At 36.8% G+C, this 25,205-nt stretch overlaps 1 long non-coding RNA gene across 1 annotated transcript in view; it reads right to left on the reverse strand.

The window, feature by feature from the left end:
- Positions 1–2,892: 2,892 nt before the first annotated feature.
- LOC143651705 (uncharacterized) overlaps positions 2,893–25,205 on the reverse strand; it is a 110,479-nt gene continuing 88,166 nt past the window's right edge. The window contains exon 3 of the long non-coding RNA XR_013160160.1: positions 2,893–2,911. This is a non-coding gene — a long non-coding RNA (uncharacterized LOC143651705). The remainder of the gene's footprint in view (positions 2,912–25,205) is intronic.

Below are 25,205 nucleotides of genomic sequence, written 5' to 3' on the forward strand. Positions count from 1 at the left end.
GAAATGTGTACTGATCACAGCAAAGGTTGCTTAAGCTCAAAGGAATGTGTGCAGCTAGTTGTACATTGGACTAAGACCTTTATAATAAATAGTTCAGAGCTGCCAACTTCGTAGAATCAGGCACATTTGCCAAAGATTGTAATTTCCTAAGGAATTATGCAATCATTGTTCCCATCATAAATTCCAGAGTTGTCAACATCTAAACATTCCTGCCCATCAGGAGGTAGGACTTTTCATTTTCATTGTGGCAAGGAATTCATTAATCATTTGCTGTCATCTTAATCAGTAGGAACAAATATTGTAATAAACATACTAAAGCCTCCAATGGACTAAGATGATGTTTAAATGAAAAACAAGACTCCAATAAGTGTGTGTTAGTGCATTCCCTCCACTTCTGTAGGCTTGTTAATTTACTGATTGCAGCCTGAAGGCTTTTAATGGTGAAGGAAAAGCAGTAGGTGTTCTTTTTAGAGTTTTAACTGAGAATACAATGCTTAGTCTTCTGGCCTACAAACAAACAACTTTTATAATACCTAATCTAAACTACTGGTGATTCTTCCCTCCTATATTGTAAGCTTCTTGGGGACACAAACCATGCCATTGTTAATTTTTGTAACACTGTCAGTGCCTGGCAAGCTGCCTTGAATTTTAGTGGGTGTTCAGCAAAAGTTTACTTTTCCATAAGTAAAATCCTACCGGTCCCAGGAAGTCCTTGGGGACTGATGGTCTTTCACGTTAGGTTATTGTTATTATGCCACTTTCATTCCTACCACTCACACAATAGTTTAAACTTACCTAATCTACCATATTATAACTATTGTATTTGTTAATATTTGTTAAAGCATTCTCTCTTGTCTTCTGTTTCCTAAACTATAAAATGGGGGAGACCTCTTCTAATAGGTAAGGGAATGGCTTTGCCACCCACAGGAAGCTATGCAAATACGAAACAATAATTGTATTACAGTTCTGAAAGCCCTGTAAGTGATCAGGGTCTTTAATTCTATAATTGTAATCTAAAAACAAGATGTGCTCAGCTCAAACAGAAGATTATTCTGGCAGAAGCGTAATCATAGATAAGGCATTGGTATCTGAGTTTTTCATTTAGAACTAGCGTCTGTTGCTTTAGACATGACAATTTCGCTCTTTACAACCACACTCAAAACTAGATAGCTTATTTTCAAAGGCAAACAGTTCTCCAGTAGGTAACTTTATGTTACTAGAAAGCGTAGTGTTTAGAATTAAAACTAACAAGAAGTAAGAATGACAGAAACAAAGGTCAAGGAGTGAGGAAACACATAATGGGCTTTGGTATTGGTGAGCCAGCCAGTCTGGACGCAGCAGACGATGTGGCAGCCTACAGAACCAGAAACGTCACCAGGGGTCACGCTAGGGAGGCCTTGTGTCCTCTATTTCCCAAGCTATTGCACTTTATACTACGGTTTACAAGAAGCCATTCATGTTTGAGCAGGGATTTGGTTATGATGTAAACCATGTTTGGGGAGACTATTCACATAACGATGTGAGGCAGAGACCAGGGGCAAGGGCATAATCCCTACTTCACAAATTATAGAATTAATTGAATATATATATATATGTATATATATAGTTACTTCATTACTGTAAAATGTCAGAAATGCAAGGGTGAAATACAAGTGTGTACAGTTTAAAGAATAATAATAGACACCTGACTTTTAATTTTTAAATAAGCTTTGCTGTTTATGTGTATATCTCTAAATGACGTATCCTTATTTTTTTCTGTCTTTGTCCTTTATATAGTAGAATCAGACTCAAAGTATTTTGTGTGTGTGATTCCTCTTTTTGCCCCCCACTGAACTTTTTTGAGAGTTTCATCCATATTCATGCCTATACCTGTAGTTCATTCATTTTCACAGATATATAGTATTCCATTGTTTGAATTCGAACACAGTTTTATCCACTCGGGATATTTCCCAGTCTTTGGCTGTCCTAAGTAGTGCAGCTAAGAACATTCACGCATGGGTCTGCCAATGTACATGCAAAAGTTCCTCTAGAATAAAATACACAGGAATGAAATTGCTGGATCTTTGGAAAGTGCATTTTTTACTTATAAGCAATACCGAATTGTTAGCCAAGGTCATTATCAAATTTACAATCCCATTGGGAGTTATGAAGGCTTCACTTCCTCACTAACATCTAAAACTGACCAATTAAAATTTTTTCACCATTTGGGTGGATTTGAAATGGTAACTTGCCGTGGTTTCAACTTGTAGTTCTCTGATCAGCAATGAAATAGAGCATACTTTCATATTTTTTGGCTATTCAAGCGTCCTCTTCTGTGAACTATCTACTCATACCATCATTTGCCCGCTTTTCTTTTGGTTGGGTTGGCTTTGCCTTATGGATCTACCAGGTCACCTCTGTCTTATCAGATTTCCACGGACCTGCTTCTAGCCTCTGTTTTCTTGGGGACTTGTATTTTATTGATTTGAATATTTAAGAATGGTTAGCTCAAAAACTATCTTCAATGGAGCTCTCATCCACAGGAATTTCTAAGAGACGCTTGGAAATACTCAGGCATCACTGAGGATGAGATGCCAGCAGAGGGAGCCCAAACAGACCTGGCATGTAGCCGAACAGCATTCAAGTATGCTTGAGTATATTTGAGTAAGGCGGTTCAGATTTACTTAACGCTCTATGGGCATTTGTCATTATTAATTACATGAAGAGTTTTATAGTAGGTCACATTCTTATTTCTGGTGTTTTATTATTTTTATTTCATTTTCCCATATCACTATAGCACAACCGCCGCATGGCGAGATGAGGTAACTAGTTCAGTGTTGTCCCTGGGATCGTTACGGCTTGTCCGACTCTGTTCCTACATTGTTTCCCAGCCACTGCAGTCTTGACCCCTCTGTCGACTCTGGAAACAGTCCTGAAAGTGGAGAGTTTAGATTGTTAGCTGTGATAACTTTCTACAACTCAAGCTTGCCCTAATCTGATCTAGTTGTCCAAAACGAGTAGTGGGATTCTACCACCTCCTAAACCTCACTGCCAAGAAAAAAGGTTTGCGTTTTGCACCTCATTGTCTGGGTTCCCATCTCGAAAATCAGTTCCTCTGTGACTGTGCTTCTCTAAGAGACCAAAGTCCTGTCCTGAAACCCAGGCCAGTGACACGGACCCTGAACCCTGTTCCTTAAGGCACTAAAAATAGGAACTCAAAGCAACTTTCCCAGCCAGAGTTTTGATTTGTTTTTGGAAGTTTCTGGAACAGGTGCTAATCCCAGAATATGGACAGGCCACAGGATAAAATCCTTGGATGCTTCCTTGTAGTGGCTGTCAGAAATCTCAAAAATAATTTCATGTGCCATTACTGTAGCTTTTCTTCAGCAGCAATTCAGCAAAAAAGCTTCTTGATATATTTTTATTTATTTATTTAACCAGTAATGCTCTATGTTATACGCTTAGGAATATGGCACAAGCAAGACTGGCAGAGTCCTTACCATCAGGAGATTATAGTCGAGCAGACATTTGTGGCATCAAACCCATTTTCACCGGGAAAGTGCTATGAAAAGGAGGACAGAAAGGAAGTTTACAGCATCTAGTTAACCTCATCTATTAATGTTTACGATGTGATTTTTTTGTCTTTTATTCTGGGTTTGTTACTTGTTCTTGTCTTACAGCATCTAATTTTATTTTATTCAACGTAAATTATTTTAGTTGTAGGCAAAGATATGAGACTGTGAATGTAATCGCACAATCACTTTCATCTATCCCTCCTTCTTTCACAAAGAATTTTAAGTGCTGCATCATGGGAGTATACACTGGAATTTCTGAGCTGGGTTTTCACCGATTCAACTACTGGCTTCACAAATGGCTCCCAGATGTCACAGAAGCTGATCCCGTACAAAAGCATAGCCTGAGAGGGTGACAGATGCACAAATCCTTAGCTGGTCTAGATGAAGAGAGGAGGGAACAGAGGACTGCATGTCTGCAGGGGATGACTGAACCAGGTAAAGGTGGGAATGTGGTGAAGGGGGAGACGGCCTGTTCCAAAAACTGTTTCCCTGCACAGTGCTGGCCTAGTGCTGCCAGAGTACCCCAGTTTACAGGAGAAGCCAGAATGTGGATTTTTATATAAAACCTTTCCATTTTTAAGTGGTGTCAAATAACTTAAACTTCCTTAAAGAAATTGTGCAGGCTGAAAAAACACCCCTGCCTTACTGTGACGTCTAATTTAGACTAAATTTTACGCTGGCTTTCTAAGCGTGGACTTTTCAACTACAACAAATGGATCTTGTTTTCTCTCCCATTTTCTTCATCCCTTTTTCAGTTGGAACACCAACCTTCAACCCCGTCACCGTTCACTTTCTCCCGGTATTGTAAAATGATCTAAATGGGAACAAATGAAGTGAATCAATGGAATTTGTTTGCCCTTTTCTCCCTAGAGGTGTTTTTCTTACAGAGGGAAGTGGGAGCAGGTAGGATAGGTGAACAAGTCCATTTATTTCCCTTCCTTCCCTTGAGTGGGCCACAGACTGAAAGGTTTACAGGGTAAAGTCCCAGCATTTCTTCCCTGCCTAGAGAATAGCCCACTGAAAGAGAGTAATCAATGGATCTCTTTACCCCTTTTAAATCCTAAATCCAGAATATGTTCTGTAATAATGCTGCACTGTACAACTTTTGGCTGCTGATAACTGAATGTAGTACAATAATTAGCTGTACAGTGACAAACTACTCTCGGGTTTATACCAGCTGCCCCAGTATCAGTTGCGGTATCATAGGATGGCAATCAAATTTTCAGGCAGCTAGGTATTCAAAATGTAGGATTGTGAATTCTCCTGGGAAAATAATTCTATCCCTTGGAGATTTCTGTTCACACATTTGTTATGTAATACTAATGGCAACTGCAATTTTTGAAAAAATACTTGACTTTTAACTAAGACATAAGTAAATTTGGTATTTTGTAGCAATCCTGCATAAGTCAGGATATATTTTAAATGTTTTTTCAAATCCTGTTTCTGATTAGTCCTAAATCAACTCAAACATTATTACTATAAAGTCATATCCTCTGTTGTTTCTAAAAGTCTATATCGCATATGACTATGAATGTGAGAAACCAGCAAAAGAGCAAAGAGATGTGACAGAGCCTGTACCTGCCATCTAGCTGCTCCTTTTTAGATCCATTCCTTCTCCTTTCCCTACTCTGCTTTTTATGAGGAGGAGTGATTTTTCCCAAACTCCCTGGCCTTATGACTTCCTGACTGGTTCGGTCATTGAGAAGCACTGGTGAAAGGTTAGAGGATAGGAGGTGGGGAAAAGGCAGGGTATGCTGCCCCTATGACAGTAGCTATGTCCTCTGTAGGTCCAAAGAGACCCCTCGCTACCCCCACCTTGTATCTACTGCCAGCTACAGTGGATGGCCAGCTTCCAGGCTCTGATGACCCTTTGATGTCCTCTCAGGACTAGAGGCAGTCATGGCTTGTTGCTGTCCTAATACTGAGTAGCTTCACTGTCCCCTTTGACTTCTTGGCTCAGCTATTCAATCACCCGTGTTACCAATCCTTTGCATTAAATTTTCCCTTTCAAACAGTGTTTTTTATTCTATTTTTTTTACTATCCCTTCACTGATACAAAAAAAGAATGGAGTTCTTTGCAAAACACTCTAAGCTTTCAGGTATATGTCATTAATCTAATCCCCAGACTAGCACGTCAGTTTTATCTGTGACCAGGAATTCTTATATTTAGTCATATTTTCCACCTAAGCCCAATTAGCTATTCCCCACATTTTTTATTATTCTTGTCAGATGCCAGAGAATTTTGTAACCTCAGTTTGAGTTGCCTATATTGGCTTCTAAAATTTCTTGGTGAGAAAAAGTTTAACATCCAGTCATAAGCCTGTATCTTAGCAAAATTGAAATATGATTCAGGAATCAGAAATAAGTTTTATTTAGCTTCTAAAAGCTATGGACATTGCTTTTCACAAGAGGCGTCAAGAGGAAAATCCCATTTGTAGGCGTCGAAACTCTTTATTTATATCATTTCCCCCCCCACACAGTGTTTTCAATCTTCAGGAAAATAGAAATAATGGTATAATATAACCACTGATAACTTTTACTGGATTCACCACTTGTTAGCATTTTAACAATTTTTTTCTCTCTTTTGGAACCATTTAAAGGTTAGTTGCTGGCATCGTGACATTTCACCAATGAATAGTTCAATGTGTATCTCTTAAGAGCAAAACATTCTCCTACATAACCATAATACCATATTATGCCCAAGAAATAGAGCACTGTAGTCCATTCTAATTTCCTGAATTATCCTCAAAATGTTCTTTATAGCTCCCCCCACCCACAAACTTTTTAAAGGGAAGTATTATGCAACTATAGGCAACTGGATGATATAAGAGAATGATAAACAAATGTCGATATTTGCTTATGCCATCACTTATTTGCCTATCCTATGAGCAGATAGATACAATTTAAATGATCTAATTTTGCTTCTCTTAAACAGTATTGGCTAAAATTCTGAAAGTGAAGGATGAGATTGATTATTAATTTGACTTAGATTTGGACATAATTTACTCATTCATTCATGCTGCAAGTGTAGACTGAACATTTCACTGTGCGAGGTGACCTGGATCCAAGCCAATGTGATCTTAGCCACATTATAATTGGAAATGAACAAGTACAATATGTCATAATGCTTTTAAGAACAGAGACATGAATATGCTGTAGGGGGAAACAGGAAAAATATGTGGTGGCATTAAAGAAGGCTTCATTTTCAAATAATAACTGAGCTGAATCTTAAAAACATGGCAGAAGTTTGTCAATCTTATCTCTAACATTCAGTCTCTAAAAGGGGGTTAAAAGCAAAATCAAATCTCTGCTGCTGACGTGAAAAAGAAAAAAAAGATGTTCATGTTTTCCTTTGAGTTTATTACTTTCCTAATCCTTTCTATCTAGGTTATTGATGATACTGATTTAGTTTATTAAATATAAATTTAATAGTTGATAAACCTCATTCCTTAATATTTTATTGTATCAGTGAACAAGGGTTCCTTTCTACAAAGATATCAGATTTTCCCCCCTTTATATGGCTTCAATATTAATTTCCCATCCCCTTATTTGCAGGCTGGCCAGAAAATGGAGATTGCAGAAATTGGAAGCATCTTTTGAGCTCTTGCTTGAATTCCCTGAAATGCTTCCTTATGCTTGAGGAAGAGTGCCCTATTGTCCTACAAGACTAAAAATAGTAGCCAAAAAAATATTTTCATTCAAACCAGTAGTACATGTCTTTCCACAATGACAATTTCCCAGATCTAAAGTGAGTCTAAGGCATGTCCTATCCTTGCTCTGCTCACAACTGTTGGAATGTGGGCTGTGGCTGACACTTTCTTTTATACACCCAGCCTGTCCTGTAAAATTCTATAAAACAGTTCTTTATTAGAGAGGTTGTGGGTTTACAGAACAGTCATGCATAAAATATAGGATTCCATTTATCTATTATTAGTACCTTGCATTGGTGTGGCATATTTGTTACAACTGATGAAAGCACAGTTTTATAATAATGCTATTAACTATAATTATGGTTTAGCTTTGTATTGTGCAGGTTCGTGGGTTTTAAAAGAAGATTTGAATCTATTACCATGTATACAACCTAACATTTCCCTTTTAAGCACATTCGGATACACATTTCACTACTGGTCATTATGCTATTTCCCATCTCCACCCCATCCCTGGTAATCCATATTCTGGATTCTGGCTGAATGCGTTTACTTATTCTAATTATTTCATATCAGTGATATCATACAATATTTATCCTTTCGTGTTTGGCTTATTTTACTCAACATGACATCTATGTTGCAGCATGTATCAGGACTTCATTCCTTTTTACAGATGAATAATATTCCATGTGCATATGTACCACATTTTGTTTATCTGTTCATTGGTTGATGGACACTTAAGTTGCTTCCATCTCTTGAAAATTGTGAATAATGCCACTGTGAACATTGGTGGGCAAATATCTGTTTGAGTGCTATTTTCAATTATTTTGGTAAAATTAGAAGTGGAATTGTGTCATATGGTGATTCTTTTTTTTTTTGGCACGGGCAGGCACTGGGAATCAAAACCTGGTCTCTGGCACAGCAGGCGAGACTTCTGCCACTGAGCAACCATTACACTGCCCATATGGTGATTCTCTACTTTATGAGGAACCTCCAAACTGTCTTCTACAGTGGCTACATCATTTTACAGTGCCACCAACAATGCAGAAGTGTTCCTATTTCTTCAATCCTGTTAAACAATTACAATTTTCTGTTTTTTTTTTAATGGTAGCCATTCTAGTGCGTATGAAATGTTACCTTGGTGTGGTTTTGATTTGCATTTCCTAGATGGCTAATGATGTTGAGCATCTTTTCATGTGCTTTCTAGCCATCTGTGTATCTTCCTTGAAGAGATGTCTATTCAAGGCTTTTGACCGTTTTTTAATACATTTTTATTGACAAAGCCTTACCCATGTGTATGAGTCCATACATGGTGTACAATCAATGGCTCACAAAATCATCACATAGTTGTGTGTTCATCACCATGACCATTTCTAGAACATTAGCATCACTCCACAAAAAGAAATAAAAAGAAAAAAGAAAAACTCATACATCCCTTACCCCTTACTCCACCGTCTTATCGACTACTGGTATTTCAATCTACCCAATTTATTTTACCTTTTATCCCTCTGTTATTTATTTTTTATCCATATTTTTACTCATCTGTCCATATCCCAGATAGAAGGAGCATCAGACACAAGGTTTTCACAATCACACAGTCACATTGTAAAAGCTACATCATTATACCATCATCTTCAAGAATCAAGGGTACTGGGATACAGCTTAACAATTTCAGTTGCTTCCCTCCAGCCATTCCAAAACACCATAAACTAAAAAGGGATATCTACATAATGCATAAGGATAACCTCCAGGATAACCTCTCAACTCTGAAATCTCTCAGCCATTGAAACTTTATTTTGTCTTCTTTCTCTCTTCCCCTTTTTGTCAAGAAGACTTTCTCAATCCCATGATGACAGGTTCCAATGAATCCCAGGAGTTCTGTCCCATGTTGCCAGAGAGATGTATATCCTTGGAAGTCACGTCCCACATCATGGGAACTTTTGCCCGTTTTTTTAAATTGAGCTGTTCATCTTTTTTGCTTTGTGTTGAAGGACTTTTATGTTCTGGATATTAAACCCTTATGGATGTGAGGTTTCCAAATATTTACTCCCATTACGTAGGTTGTCATTTTACTTTCATGCTAAAATCCTTTGAGGCACAACAGTTTTGAATTTTGGATTTTGATGAGGTCCCATTTTTCTTTTGTTGCTTTTGCTTTGGATGTAAAGTCTAAGAAGCCTTTGCCTAACACAAGATACTGAAGATGCTCCCCCACATTTTCTTCTAGGAGTTTAATAGTCCTGGCTCTTATATTTAGGTCTTTGATTCATTCTGAGTTGATACTTTGTACCATGTGTGGTGCAGGGGATCCTTCTTCTTTCTTTTGCAAATGGAGATCCGGTTTTCCCAGCACCTTGTTGAAGAGACAATTCTTTCCCAATTGAGTGGTCTCTGCTCCCTTGTCAAAAACCATTAATGTAAGGGTCGATTTCTGAACTCTCAATTCAATTCCATTGGTCTATATGTCTGTCCTTGGGTCAGTACCATGCTGTTTTGGTTACTATGGCTTTTAATAAGTTTAAATTCATAGATTGGAAGACTAAATATTCAGGATGTCAATTCTACCCAAAGCAATTTATAAATCATAATTTTAAGTAGGAGACACCAAAATTTGAGCCTGAACAGCAAATAAACTCAAGTCTCAAAAGTAGAATGCAAAACTTTTGCTTTCATATTCTTTCTACCATTTACTCTGAAATCTTGGGAAAAAAAAAAGTAAAACCCTAATATTATTTGACTTTTTAGTTTTCTAAGGCAATAGTCTTCCAAGTCTGGTGAGTGTCCTTTGGGGCTACACAAGACAATCCACTGATTCATGGAAAGAAACTATTAAGTAAATTTTTATCTACACTTTCATCTTGCCTTTAAAAATGTCTATTTTCATATACTTTATACTTTATAACCTACATTTTACATCAGTACAGTAATACACATATATAATTCAAATAAGTAAATAAATAAATGGTGCAAAGAAGTTTGGTACATTTTGATTTAGTGCACTTTATTCATATCTTGCGAATACTATGGAACAAACCTTCTTTTACAAAAATGATAAACTGAACCAGTACATAGGTGGTTCAGTGGTAGAATGCTCACCTTCCATGTGGGAGACCTGGGTTCAATTCCTGGACCATGCACCCCCCCCAAAAAATAGATAAAATAAACTGAAAGGCACAACCAGTTATAAAATGTTAAATTATTCTTCTCGAACCATTACGATAGTCATTGTATATTAAAATCCTCATACAACTCTATGGATATGCTAAAAGAATATTTTGACAAATCATAAAAACTCATAGAGAATTTGAAAATAGAATGAAGAACAAATATTAGGCAACTGTTGTTATCATTTTATGTACTTTCTTCTAGTCTTTTCCCTGTGCACTTTTGTTAACAATAGATTAAATCATATGTCTATAAATATCTGCTTGCTTTTTTTCACTTGTAAAGCACAGAGCTTTCACAAAGTCATAAAAATTTTTAAGAGCTACATAACAGTCCAATTTACCATATATGCCCTTACAAATACTGGAATGAAGAGATTGATGTCAGGAAGAATTGTGGTGCTGATGACATTTTCAGTGAATTCATCCCAGATGGTTTTATAGGTTAAGGCTCTCTTTCGCATACTCTCTATATAGATGTGATAATCTGTAGTAAACGTTCACTAATTAGGCATATTTTCCTTTTGTTGTGTGAAGATTTTATTTCACATTTATATTTCCGCTTCTATTATCTCTGTCTATCCATTTCTTTTAAGACACCAAGGAGAGATTTCTTAGGGTCTATTGGACTAAAGGCATTTACCAAAGGAACCTCTTTCCAGGAGACCTGAACAAACAATAATGTAACATGGACTCGTGGAACCATTTTTCTTCCACCACTGCCCTTAAGCTGTTGACTAGAATTTCTATTCTCAAAAAACAGCTCTCTTGTGCAAGCAAAACAAAGAAATCTAGATTTAAAAAAAACAGGCTAGAGTGCAGGGTGCGGAAAAGCTGGAAGTATAAAAGAAACTAAGCCAACAAAGTCGGTGAAAGGAAATCAAAGCAGATATCCCAAACAAAGACGTGCTATCAACAGCAGCCGCTGAAAAAATATCAAACAAAATAAGCAGCTTAAGCTTAAGACATAGAACGCACCCTCTGAAGCACAAAGCAACTATTTCCACAACTCTAATCCTTCTTTAAGCCATGTATTCCTTTCTTTGGTTATTTGCCCTGAAGTGTTGAAAATAAACACTTGACAACTGAAGTGAATTAAACCTTTAGCTTTCAGTTAATCCGAGTCTAGCAAGTTTAACAGCATTTAATGGATAAGTCTTTGAGTGGGTATGAGTTCAGTTAACATCTGAGTCCGATTATTCTTCATCTGCTGGTAACACAGCCTTACTTCAGGACGTTAAGTTCTCTGAGCAATCATGACTAAGAAAAAGTGTTTTTTTTTTAACCTACTAGGAGTCGAACTCATTGATCCGGGACATGACTAAAATTTTTATCCTTTACAATTTCCAACATTTGCAATGTTTGGATATTTGCAGTATCCAAAAATTTCCCCACTTTACAATGTCCAATAAATGTGAAATGCTAACAGAAATCTTTAAAATTGACTTTCATTAGAATATGACAGCAAATAAAAGGGATGAAAGTAAAAGGTGTTTCACTTGCACAGGTTCTTTTGTTAATAGCATCAGGAACGTTTTTAAAAACATTTTTATAATAGACTTAGTATGATGACACAAATTTTGTGATAATACTTGGCACCCTTACTTGCCTACCTATTTAAATTTTCTGGTTAAAAGAATATATACACATAATGCAATGTAGACTTGGAGCAATATTACCCAACTCATTTATCTAACCAATTCAATACAGAATGCTTATCACACATGCACCACAGCCATGCACAGTCCCAATTAAAAATATCATTCAGTTTTCTGTGTAGCAGTATTTTTAATTGTTATGCTTCCTATATTTTCACAATATCCTTTTCTTCATCTTTTTTCTTTTGCATGAAAATATCATGAAAGACACTACGCAGCAATGATGAGATTCAACCTAGGGCACCTCTGGGCTGTACGTTTCTAAAATTTTACAATTTGGGTCATCTACGTACTTTATAGATAGGTTGACTCTTTAGGTATCGTGCACCTCATAACTTTCAATTCTAGAAATAAACTCTAAATAAAATTGATTTGACAAACTCGTTTTACTCTCTATGTGAGTTTTTCCTCAAGTGAAGTATTGAGATAGATCAGTATCTTTCATTGTCCAAATGAATTTTCTGTCTGTGATCAGAAGATAAGAAACTAGAATAAGAAATGTGGTGAAATAGAAAACTTAAAAACTACAATGAACGCATCGAGGGAAGAAAAAGTAATAGCAATTTTAGCCTGTTGTAAGGAGGAGGGGTTCAATAGTATTAAGTACAACTTATTAAATGTTTCCCATCTGCCAGGCACTGTACTAAGTGTTGACTAGAATTTTTTACATTAATCTCATTTATTCATCTCAAAAATCCCTGTGAGGTCAGTATTATTACTTATTCCAAGATCACATGGCTAACAAGGGACAGAGCTCGGAATTGAATCTCCTTCTACTTATCTCTAAAGCTTAGACCCTAAGCATCACAGTTACTGCATTCAACACAACATGCATTGGATATCTAATTCTGTAAACATATTGAAGTGGCTCTGAGTAACATGAGGGATAGAGAATAAGTAAATAGTTGACAAATCAAACTGGAAATCAGGAAGAAAATTGAAGAGCTAATTGACAAGACTGTTTTTAAATGAGTTCCAAAATCAACTTAGCACTTGTCCTGGTGTCTTGGGCAATGATCCCTGCTTTAGAAAATGTAAAATAACTAGTCTAGGGTGCACGGGTAGTTCAGTGGTTAGCATGCCCACCTTCCATGCAGAAGACCTGGGTTCAATTCCCGGACCATGCACCCCCCCACCCCGCCCAAAAAAGATAATCACGTGGACAAGATGACTAGTCTATGAGCAAGCATAAAGCAAAAATCTTTTAAATGTTAAGGGTGTTGAAGTCATGGAGCCATTGATCAGAAGTATTTGGATTCATTTTACATAAATAACTTCCGACATTATGCATTGGTACAGATGACTGTCTTCAGAATTTCTATTTGTAGAGCTAATCCTTGAACTGTAATATTATTGAATACTTGCTAGATCCATGTACAGAAGGATCTGTTAGGTATATTAGAAGGATAATAATGTATTAGAGTTGATCCCATAGTTAAGAATTGGGGACATAAGTACATATTTTTGAAATTTTGAATAATTTTGAAATAATTTTCTGAAATTATTTTTGTGAGCAACAAATGCAACATGCTGTATACGAAAAGCCACTTTTGTTTTGGTGGTGGACTATGATGGTTTTGGTTTTGGTGGTGGTTCTTTTTCCACCTAGTAGACTTTCCCTCCCTATTTGCTTGTGGGGATGCCATTTCATCATGATTCAGGTGGGGCTAATTCCGTATCCCTCACCACTAGGCGTAAACTTTCACACGTATCACCACACAGCCATCGCCACAGGAGTCCATAATGGCGCACACCTGGTTAGACAGAGTGCGGCATGCTTGTGCTGGCAGAGATTGGCTCAGGGAAGGACCAAGCAGGGCCAATTACACTCCTTTCCGGGGCATTTACTGGCAGTGTTGAGAAAAAAACCCTTTCCTGTTGCTGAGATCACTAGCTGTGAGGAAATTATAAGCCTGGAGCTGCAGATGGCCATCTTTGCCATCTCATGGAGAAAGCCTGTTGAGGGAATATAGCCAAAACAGCAAGAAGAAAGGACTGAGAGGGTGAGATCCGAATCTAACCGTAATCAAAGTCAGCAGCAATCCTGCGTTTCCCAGTTACAGCCCATACAAGCCTTTCTGTGCTCAAGCTAGTCTGAGTTAGGTTTCTGTCAAAAATGCAGCAGATCCTTAACTGCAGGCACATTACAAATATACACCATCAAAACAATATTTCCCAGATATTATTACAAACACAGGTGCTGTATATCAGAAGTCCATAATCTCTGGCAAATACACCAGAGCTTTTCCTTTGGTACGATGAAACGACTCTATCGTCATGGCCCCAATTTTTAAAAATGTGTTTTAATTTCTTTTGTTTTGAAATGTGTCATAAATACAAAAGGCAACGAAATATGTCTGTATTATTTAGAGATGGACGTCCATATGCCAATCCCCAGGTTGAGAAATAGGAAGTCACTGGTAACTTAGAAGCCCATTTGCACCCCTTCCACCTTCTCTGAAGTTAACTGCTGTGTATTATTTGGGTTTCCATTTCTTTAGCAGCTATACAAATGAAATCAATCTGTTTTTCTCATGACTTGAATTTTTCTCTCAGCATTTTATTTTTTGAGAATCACCTACATTGATAAACAGTGGAATTTGATTCATTTTCACTCTTGTGTAGAGTATTGCAATGTGGGAATATACGACAGTTTATTTATCTATTGTACTGTTGAAATGACATTTAGGTTTCCCCCGTTTTTTGTGATCACAAACAATGTTTCTATGAACATTCTTGTATGTGTACCTACAGCAGACATGCAAGATATTCCTTAAGATGCATCTAGGAACGAAACGATGGTTGTTGGATATGCCTTTTTAGAATTATTTTAGAAAGCGCTGAATCATTCTACAAATGGTTACATCAATTTACACTCCCCCAGCAATGAATCAAATTCCCAATTGCTCCACATTCTTGCCTACCCTTGGGATTAACCAGTTTTAATTTTTGCCAATTGAGTATCAGGATGGATTTCACAGCAACGAAATGGTATCTCTGTTCTGTTTAAATTTTCATTTCTTGATTACTAATGAGGTTTCTTCTCTGGTGAAATGTCCATCAGTGTATTGTATTTATTTTTATTATTAGCTTGTTTTCTTTTTATTAATTCACAGGAGACATTTGTTTATTCTGGACACTAATCTTTTGTGGGTTTTATGTGTTTTAACTATCTTCTCGGTTCATTAGTCTTTTGAATAAACGGAAGTTGTTCATTTAAATCTAATAGAATTTATTAGCATTTTCTTTCATTGTTTGTCCTTTTTGTGTCTGATTTAAGACCTCCTTCCCTCCCCTAATGTAATAAAGATATTTTCCTACATATCATTTAAGAAGTTTGATAGTCTTGCATTTCACTTTTAGGTCTTAATCCACTTGGAATATTCTTTTATATATGGTGCAAGACAGTGATCCATTTTCCCCCATATGAATTTACAATGGCCTAAGCATTATTATTTATATATCAAGTACTACTTAAATATTATTATTGAATTTATATAAACATGTAAATGATATTGACTCTATCTTCCACTGATCTATAATGATAATTATGCTTGAGAGCTATTGGTCTTCATTCTGTTTCATTGGTATTTGTGTACAAGCCATGCCAAACCCATTCTGCCTCAATTAGTCCAGCTTTATAATAAATCTTGCTATCTTGTAGAGCAAATCACTGCAACCCTGTTCTTTGTCTTCAAAACTGTCTTGGCTATTTTGGTCCTTTGTCCTTGCATATAATTTCAGAATTAGCTGTCAGTCCACTAAAAAAAAGCTCCAGTTTTTAATTTGAATTTAATTGGATCTGTAGATAAATTTAGGGAGAACAGAGACCTCTATCTAAGGGAGTCTTCTTATCTAATAATGTAACATTTATTTATTTCTATTTTAATGCCTTTTATAATGTTTTATAACTTTCTTCATAAAGCACTTGTATATGTTTTATTAAATTTATTCCTGGGAACTTTATTTTTTCTATTGCCGTTGAAAACACAATATTTTCTAAAAATTACATATTGTAACTGGTATTTGCTATTGTGTAGCATTGCAACTGACTTTGTTGGTATGCTGTATGGTGGGGAATCACATTTCATTCTTTTTCCATGTGACAGCCCCATTACTGCAGCACCATTTGTTGATTTTTTGGGAGGAATGGTAAATGCACAGGCTGAGAATCGAACCCGGGTCTCCCACGTGGCAGGTGAGAATTCTACCTCTGAACTACCCTTGCACCCCTGCAATTGACTTTTGTATACTGATTTTTCATAAAATAATCTTGCCAATTTCTCTTACTAATTTAAAGAGTTTATTTCTAGATTTTTATATTCAAAGTTTTATCATCTACATATAATGCTTTGTTTTCTTCATTACAATCTTTGTACCTTTCATTTCTTTTATTTGTCTTACTGAAGTGACTAAGATTTCTAATATAAAGTTGAAGAGAAATGCTAACATTGGATATCCTTTTACTTTATTCCTGATATTAAAGAAAATGTGTTCAATATTTCACCATTACATGAAACGTTTGGTATGGTTTTTTTGCAAATAAATTTTATCACGTTAGTTAAGTTCCATTCTATTCCTGACTTTCTAAAAGATTTTATTGTGAATGGGTTGAATTTTATTGAATATTTATCTCTTATCTACTGAAATGATGTTTTTCTCTGGAGATATGCTCATGTGGTAAATTACATTAATCAATTGTCTACTATAAAATCAACTGTGTTCCTAGAATAAACCCAATGTGTTAGCTTTTCATGCATTATTGGATCCGGTTTGCAGGTCAGGGAAGAACTAGCTGTGTTTAGCTGGGGTCCTTGGGTCCTTGAGATACCCTTACATCCCAGTGTCGCTTTGGAGCCTCTTACGTGACCCTCTGAAAATCAGGAATGTGAACTGGCATAAAACAGTCATGGTCCAATTCAGTATTATATTGGGAGGTCTTGATTTTGTCCACAGTGTTGCCAAAAATCAGATCTGCATAAGGACCATGCTAGGGAGTTCAAGGTGGGCAAATTTCCATGACCATAATTTCCACATTTTAATATAATATGGATACCTATTGGATAACCCACCTGGTAATTTATCCTAATAGATAGATAATATCTATTTTGACATTTAATATCTTTAAATATATCTTTAAGAATTTATCCCAATAATATCTGTTGGGATAATTTACTAAAGTCTCTAGTACTAAGTAATAAAGCACCTGCATCTGAGAGGACTGGGATTCCCTACTTTATATCAGAGGCAGAATAGAATCTTTCAGTATCCAGGATTTCTAAAGATAATTTTGTTCACCTTTCTAAGGTGTACAGGGAAGCAAATATTAAATCGCTGATGCCCCAAATTCAATTAAGTGCTGCTTTTTCTTCCATAGTCTGAAAGAAAGAAAACGACGGAAGTGAATTGAAGTCAATAAAAATTGGACTACCTCTTTTTTAAAACAGAAAAATATGTCCTACAATTTTTGATCAGCTCATACTACCATTATAAGAATGCCAACATATTATATTAAAAAAGGATGGAAATTTAACTGCAAAATGATGCTACAAAAAAGAGGCATAAACTACATATAGAATACATCTGTATCATAATGATTTCTTGGGAGGTTGAATTTTCTAAATGACCCATATGACCATTTTCAGATAATCAGTCATTATGTGAGTGAAATGGAAGTTAAGATTACACTGAGAAATCACACTGCAGCTTATATTAAAACATCAAGTAGAATTGTCTTTACTAAAGTTCATATCTGTAATAGGCATGATATATAAATTTTAAAACTCAATCCCCTGGTTTTACTGTACCATTTGTTTTACTGATGCAGTAAAATGTGACTGCAAATCTTTTTTAAAAAATATTTTTATTAATAAAACAATAAACAAACACACAAACATTCTATACATGGTATATAATCATTGGCTCATAATAGCATCACATAGTTGTGTATTCATCACCATGATCATTTTTTTGAACATTTGCATCTCTCCAGAAAAAGAATGAAAAAAGAAGAAACTAATACATATAATACCCCTCACCCTTCCCTCTCATTGACCACTAGCATTTCCATCTACCCAATTTATGTAAATCTTTATTAGTAGTTACTAATTTGGTTTCTGATTTTCCCAGCATTGAGTTCACGCATCACATAAAAATTATGATCCTACACTCACATATATATATGTTCAGATGAACATCACACATATTATATAGTAATAAATTACCATTCCAAACTTTTTTATGAACTGAAAATACACTTAAAATGGTCAACCAAAATGTTGATTATCAATCATAATCCTTTTGATGATAATCAGATTATCAGTCATAATCATAATTTTCTAAATTTTGACCCTTCTAAAAATAATGCTTACTCTCCTCTATTTGTAAACAACAGCTCTGAAAGTTTAATTTAAACTCAACAAGGGTGACTGATTAAGTAATTAAACATAACCCTATGGAATGGTACATCTAGAAACTACATCAGGGCGAGCAACGGTGGCTCAGTGGCCGAGTTCTCACCTGCCATGCTGGAGACCTGGGTTGGATTCCCGGTGCCCGCCCATGCAGACAAAAAATCACCTATATCAGCTCTGGAGTTCTTAAAATAATAGAATAGTAAATTAAGTTATAGCATATGTCCCTAAGCAATCATTCAGTCCCTTTCCATTAATATACTTACAAACTGTTCAGGAGTGCCACCTTTTCATAGAAAAGGAATCGACATATTTGTGTATACAAATATTATTCTTCTATAAATGAGGATTTCTGAATTTCATCATAGTTGAACCGTTAAAGAATGCATTAAGGCAGATGTATTCAAAGTAAATGCATTCACCTACATTATCATTTATAAATGTTTTAATCTTTTTGTACTCTTACAAAGAATATTTTTCTGATTAGACGGTATATGGGGCTCTGTCATGAAAGGAAAACATTAGTTCACTAATAAGAAGTAGAGACTTAATTCTCATTCCAGCTCTGCCACTTTCTAAGTTTCCTCAACTACACACTGTTGATAATTCACTATAGTATCAAATAAAATAATATGAAAATTATTTTATGGGAATATACTATGTAAATTATGCATTGTCATTATTTGCTAAACTTTTTTATTGTGAAATATAACATGTATATAAAGAAAAGAAGGAAAAAGCAATAATTTTCAAAGTACACTTCAACAAGCAGCGAACAGATTTCAGAGTTAGTTATGCATTACCATTCCACTATTTCAGAATTGTCCTTCTGGCTGCTCCAAACTGGTAGTAGAAGAAATACCAAGAGAGTGATTCAGCAGTCACACTCATTTGTTAAATTCTGTTTTCTTGGTTATAATTCCTCCTTCTCCCAATCTATGGGGATCTTTTGGCAATGCCCATTCTGACTTTGTGATGTTGAGAAGGGGTGTTCACACTAAAGGAGAAGGGGGTGTGGTTAGTTAATAATCTTGGAGAGACTGGTCCCAATGGGTTTCAGGATTCATCTGGCCTAGGAACCTTCTAGAAATTATTGGTTCCAGGAAAGCAAACTGAGTGCATGAAACTTTTATAGAGTCTCAGTTGGAGCCCTAGGTGTTCTTAAGAGTTAACAGGAGTGATGTTGGTTGGGGGTTAACAAACCATGCAATGAGCAGTATCTACCTGAAGCTTGCATAAGAATAGTTCTTCAGAATAGCCTCTTGACTCTATTTGATCTTTCTTAGCCACTGATGCTTTATTTTATCACACTTCTTTTCCTCCTTTTGGTCAGAAAGGTATCGTCAATCCCACAGTGCCTGGGCGGAGTCATCCCATGAGTCATGTTCATGTCCCACGTTGTTAAGGAGATTGTCCCTCCTGGATGTCATGTCCCACATAATGGGGAGGGTAACGATTTTCCTTACAGAGTTGGGCTTACAGAGAGAGGCCATACCTGAGCAACAAAAGAGATTTCCTGGAAGTAACTCTTAGGTCTCGTTTTATAGGTAGTCTCAGCTTCTCCATCACAGTACTAAGTTTCATAAGAACAAGCCTCAAAATCAAGAGCATGGTCTATTTTCTTGGCAGTCCCCAATGGTTAAGAGGGTATCTGGGTTTTTCCAGATGGGAAAGTTTAATAGTTCCATTTTTTTTTCCTTTGGACCCTCAAGGGACTCTACCCATACTTTTTAATTATCAGCCCACCATAGTCTGAGATGTATTCTGATTTACGTTTATACAAATTATACAGAATTACAAGGCCTCGTTCCCGGTCTGGACTCTAAGAGTTTGGGTGTTTAAATAAGGTGTCCAGATAGGTTGATTTAGATAGTGTGTTACAGAAAATTTAGGTTCTAGACATTATAAACTGTAGGAGACAGGATGAAAATAAGACCTGCGGAATTAGTTGGGAGCAGATGGCATTAGGGTGGTGTCGGCTGGAAACTGTGGAGATTGTAATCTGCTTTATATTATCTGATTTATGTAGAATAGTCTGGGAGGAAGAGAATGTTTGTTTACCCCAAATGGTTATCTTAAGTATGAAGGAAGAGCACTGAAAGATGAGCACTTTGTTCCCTCGGGAAATGCACTCACGCCTTTTACCATCCTGCAGTATATAAGCAGGATCTGGTTAAGAATAGAGTTGTCTGTATCGCTGATCTTCAGACCCCCTGATCCCGTCTCTTTCTCGTCATTCCTTAATATCCTTTGAGCTCCGTTCCGTAGGAAGCAACAATAGACCTCTCTGCCATTGGCCTCATAGTAGGTGGAGGTCTGGAGTGCATACGCTATCATCTTTTGCCCTGTATTCGGATTTATCTTAGTCTCAGCCATGTCGGCTTTGTTTTATCTCTAATTGAGGCCTGATTCCTTGTTTGGTTACTTTAACTGTTACTATATAGAGCTATGCTAATTTCCAGGGCTGCAGCACCACATTGCTGGGTCCCAGGGGTCACAAGCTACTCAAAGTTCCAGGAGAATACACGCTGGTACACGTATAGCTCCGTGTCTCAGAATCTAGAAACACCCTTACAACTTCAGGCTATGGGGCAGCTCTAAGGGCTTACAACCTAAGTTCCAATTTTCATATAAGTATTTTCTGAAAGAGACGTTAGCATATTTGTTCATTTGTTTCTGGCTTATTTTGCATAACACATTGTCCCTAATGTTTATTCATTTCATGGCATGCCTCTCGTCATCTTTCCTTTTTGTAGCAACACCATATGCTATCATATAAATGTATCACGGGTCACCATTTTGCTTCTCAGTCATTGCACCCTTTGGCTCAGTTCATCTATTGGGCATCATGGATAATGTCCAAAGTAAACAAGCCATGCCTTACAGTGTCCTCACCTAGTTGTACAATCAGCAGCACTCTTAATTTTAGACAATTTTTACTGGACCACAGTGACAGAGAACCAACAAACACAGTGTCACCAAATACCCCTTTGTCACTTGTCCCTCTCCCCCAATTAGTTGCCCCGGTAGTGCTGTGGTACTGTTGATATCTTCCTGTTAACTACTGGCCCTAGCATACAATTTTAATTCCCCCCCTGTAGCCCTCTACTATTGACCCTTTGTTCAATATCAAACCTTTGATATAGTTCATGCAGGAACTTATTTATAATTGTATATTTAATCAGTGGGATACATGGCACTATACATCCCCTTTCAATCATATTCTGAAGCGTCTTTATTTTTATATTCTGGTATTTTTTATAACATGACATATAGGAGTATTTCATTTAACCTCTTTTTATTTTAAATACATTTCTACTGAAAATGTACTGTAATGCAGTGTTTCAGTTTCCTGGCTGCTTAAAACAAATACCATACAATGGGTTTGCTTAACAACAGGAATTTATTGGCACGTGGTTTCAGACTTGCTTCCTATTGGAGTTGGTATCTTTTGGGGGCTCCTTGGCTCTTCCCTCACATGGCCATGTCTTCTTTCTCTTCAGGGTTCCGCCAGCTTCCACCTTCTGTCCCTCCATCCCCACCCCATGGCTTCTCTCTGTCTTTCATTCTGTCTGTACAGGACTGTGGTAATCTGGAATAAAACCCAATCTGATTCAGCTGGGCCACGCCTTAGCTCGAGCTACACCTCGAAGAGATCTTATTTATTTATTTATCGACACCAGGTCCACGGCCACCAGCACGAGACCAACCTCAGGAGCATAGACACACTGGGGGATGCAACTCAGTCCACCACAGGCATCTACTCAAAAAACCTCAAGTCACCGAAATTAGCTGCAGTGTTAAAGTTAAAAGATAGAAAAAAAAAATTAAGTAGTCAAAAGATTTCTCTGTTCTCCCTGGATAATAAAAGGAAATGATATGGATTTATAGCACTCATAATTCATACATGAAACCGAATAATTCTGATCATCAAACAAGCAAAGCAATATGAAAAAAAGAAAGGAAAAAAGGCAATAAAGACCTGCGATTGAAATAATATCCCACTTCCGGTATGAACATGAATTTGTTTGTGGCTGTGATGTCCGTCTCTTGACTTGATGGTTAAAATAGCAGCTTTTTCTAGCCTCAAACTGAGAAAATCTAAGGTTGCTTCATGTCAACTCACTTTGTCATGTTGAACCAGCAACATCAAAACTTGTGTCCATGCTATGAGTTGGCAGCGTATCTTCTATTTGCTTTGCATATGATATTCTGCTTGCAGTTTGCCTTTTCTTAAAGATTTTAGCACCTAGAAACCATATTCATTGTTGGTGTCTAGCCCAGGGTCTTACACAGTAATAAGAACAGATTTGAAAACAATGGAATGACTACGCTCCAAATAAATCAAAAGATAATGGAACCTTTGCCCTGTCACTGGCGGTGAATGTGTTAGCGTAGATGGATGAGCAGAGGCGTTGAAACAAAACTCGAATAAGTCTGGCTTTGACTAGCAAAGAATACTGACATTTTTAGTCCCTACTAAGAATCTGAGTATTAAGTAATGCCTGTTTAGTTTATTCTATCTTTAAATATGGAATTTTTAAACTGACTTTATATTCTTTTATTCTAATTGGAGATGGCATCTGAATATCTTATGTCCCTTCGCTTTTCCCTTGGACTGCTCTTGCACGCTGTGCTTGCCCATAACTACCTCGTTTCTAAGCTGCCAGTTTTGTTTTATTTTTCATGTTGCTAGCACATTCACCTTCCTAAAATGACCACTACAATCCCAGCACTCTTTTGCCCTTTGCAGGTGCTCTATTGACTCCAAATTCCTTAACATAGTTTAAAAATCTTTCCATAATCAGGTCTAACTGCATCTCTTCCTGCTGTCATGAACTATTTTAGCTGTTTTTTAAAAATGACTTCTTTTACTGGAAGAGCTGTAGGTTTACAGAAAAATTATGCTGAAAATAGAGTTCCCATATCACTTTCCTTACACACAGTTTTCCTTATGATTGACCCTTTGCATTGGTGTGGTACTTTTGTTACAGTTGATGAAAGAATATTACTATATTCCTACTATTAATTATTGATCATAGTTTACATTAGGGTTCACTGTTTGGATTTTTAATTAATTTTTTGTCCTAGTAACATATATACACATAACCTAAGATTCCTTTTCACCATATTCAAATACACAATTCACAGAGTTAATGACATTCATAATTTTGTGCTACCATCACCAAACTCCGTTACCAGAATTTTACAACCAACCCAGAGTTTCTATTTAAGCCTTAACTCCCCATTCCCTACCCACGCCCCCCAAGCCCCTGGTAACCTGTATTCCAGTCTCTGACTCTATGAGTCTGCTCACTCTAATAATTCGTATCAGTGAGATTGTACAGTACATGTCCTATTGTATCTGACTTATTTTCCTGAACATGATGTCTTCACGATTCATCGATGTTGTTGCATGTATCAGACTTCATTCCTTTTTACGGCTGTATACATCCATTTATGCATATGCTATGATCTGTTTACCCATTCATCAATTGAGGCATATTTGGGTTGCTTCTGTCTTTTGGCAATTGTGAATAATACCACTAGGAGACCAATGTGTAAATGTCAGTTCAAATCCCTGCTTTCAATTCGTTGGGATATACACCTAGAAATGGAAATGCTGGTGTATTGGTCAGGGTTCTCTAGAGAAACAGAAACAACAGGGAACACTTGCAATTATAAAATTTATAAAAGTGTCTCATGTGACCGTGGGAACGCAAAGTCCAAAATCCGCAGGGCAGGCTGTGAAGCTGACGATTCAATGGAGGGTCTGGATGAACTCCACAGGAGAGGCTCGCCAGCCGAGACAGGAAGAGCCTGTCTTTTCTGAATCCTCCTTAGAAGGCTTCCCGTGACTAGATTAAGCATCACTCATTGCAGAAGACACTCCCCTTGGCTGATTACAAATGGAATCAGCTGTGGATGTAGCTGACATGATCATGATTCAATTCTATGAAATGTCCTTATTGCAACAGACAGGCCAGCACTTGCCCAACCAGACAAACAGGTACCATCACTTGGCCAAGTTGACACATGAACCTGACCATGACACTGGGCCATATGGTAATTCTATACTTAATGATCTAAGGAACCACCAAACTGTTTTCCACGGTGGCTGCACCATTTTATAGGAACTACTCTTATATTTTTACCATGATTCTTTGATTCATAGCTAAGACCTTGCCCTTATCATAAAAAATGGTTTATTTATTTTACTTATTATTATCAATCGTTTATTGCACCAACAGGACAGTATCAGTCCCTTCAAGTTTTCTGTCAACTAGCATAAGTTTTCTTCTTTAGTGTCGTCAGAGGACAAATTCCCATTTCCCAACCACCCATGTCCCCACTGACTCTAAAAAGAATATTGTATTCTGAAAAAATATGCCAGCGCCAACGGAGTCACAATTTAGCCTTGGGGTATAGTGGGCTACTACATTTTATGTACTTTCCTCTTTCAATGTCATCTTTGGGTTAAGTAGACCCCAGGATTGGAAAGTCCTTGGATCTGAAAAATTCAAGTTATTCTTACAGAAAAGCATGTAAACTCCTTTACTGAGGCTGTTTCTCTCATCTCTCTACAAATCAAGTAGATCCTCAATTTCCAATGAGAGTTTATCATATATTCCACAGAACCACTCATAGATAACCCAGTGCCTCCTCTCTGCTTACTCCATGGAATGATGTTTTTGTGTCTAGTTTCCTAGAGCTGATTAGTATGCCTGGCTTTACATTTTATTTTTTTTATTAATTTTTAATTTTTTTT

The sequence above is a fragment of the Tamandua tetradactyla genome, chromosome 12 (genome assembly GCF_023851605.1).
Source record: "Tamandua tetradactyla isolate mTamTet1 chromosome 12, mTamTet1.pri, whole genome shotgun sequence".
In the NCBI taxonomy this organism is placed as follows: domain Eukaryota; kingdom Metazoa; phylum Chordata; class Mammalia; order Pilosa; family Myrmecophagidae; genus Tamandua; species Tamandua tetradactyla.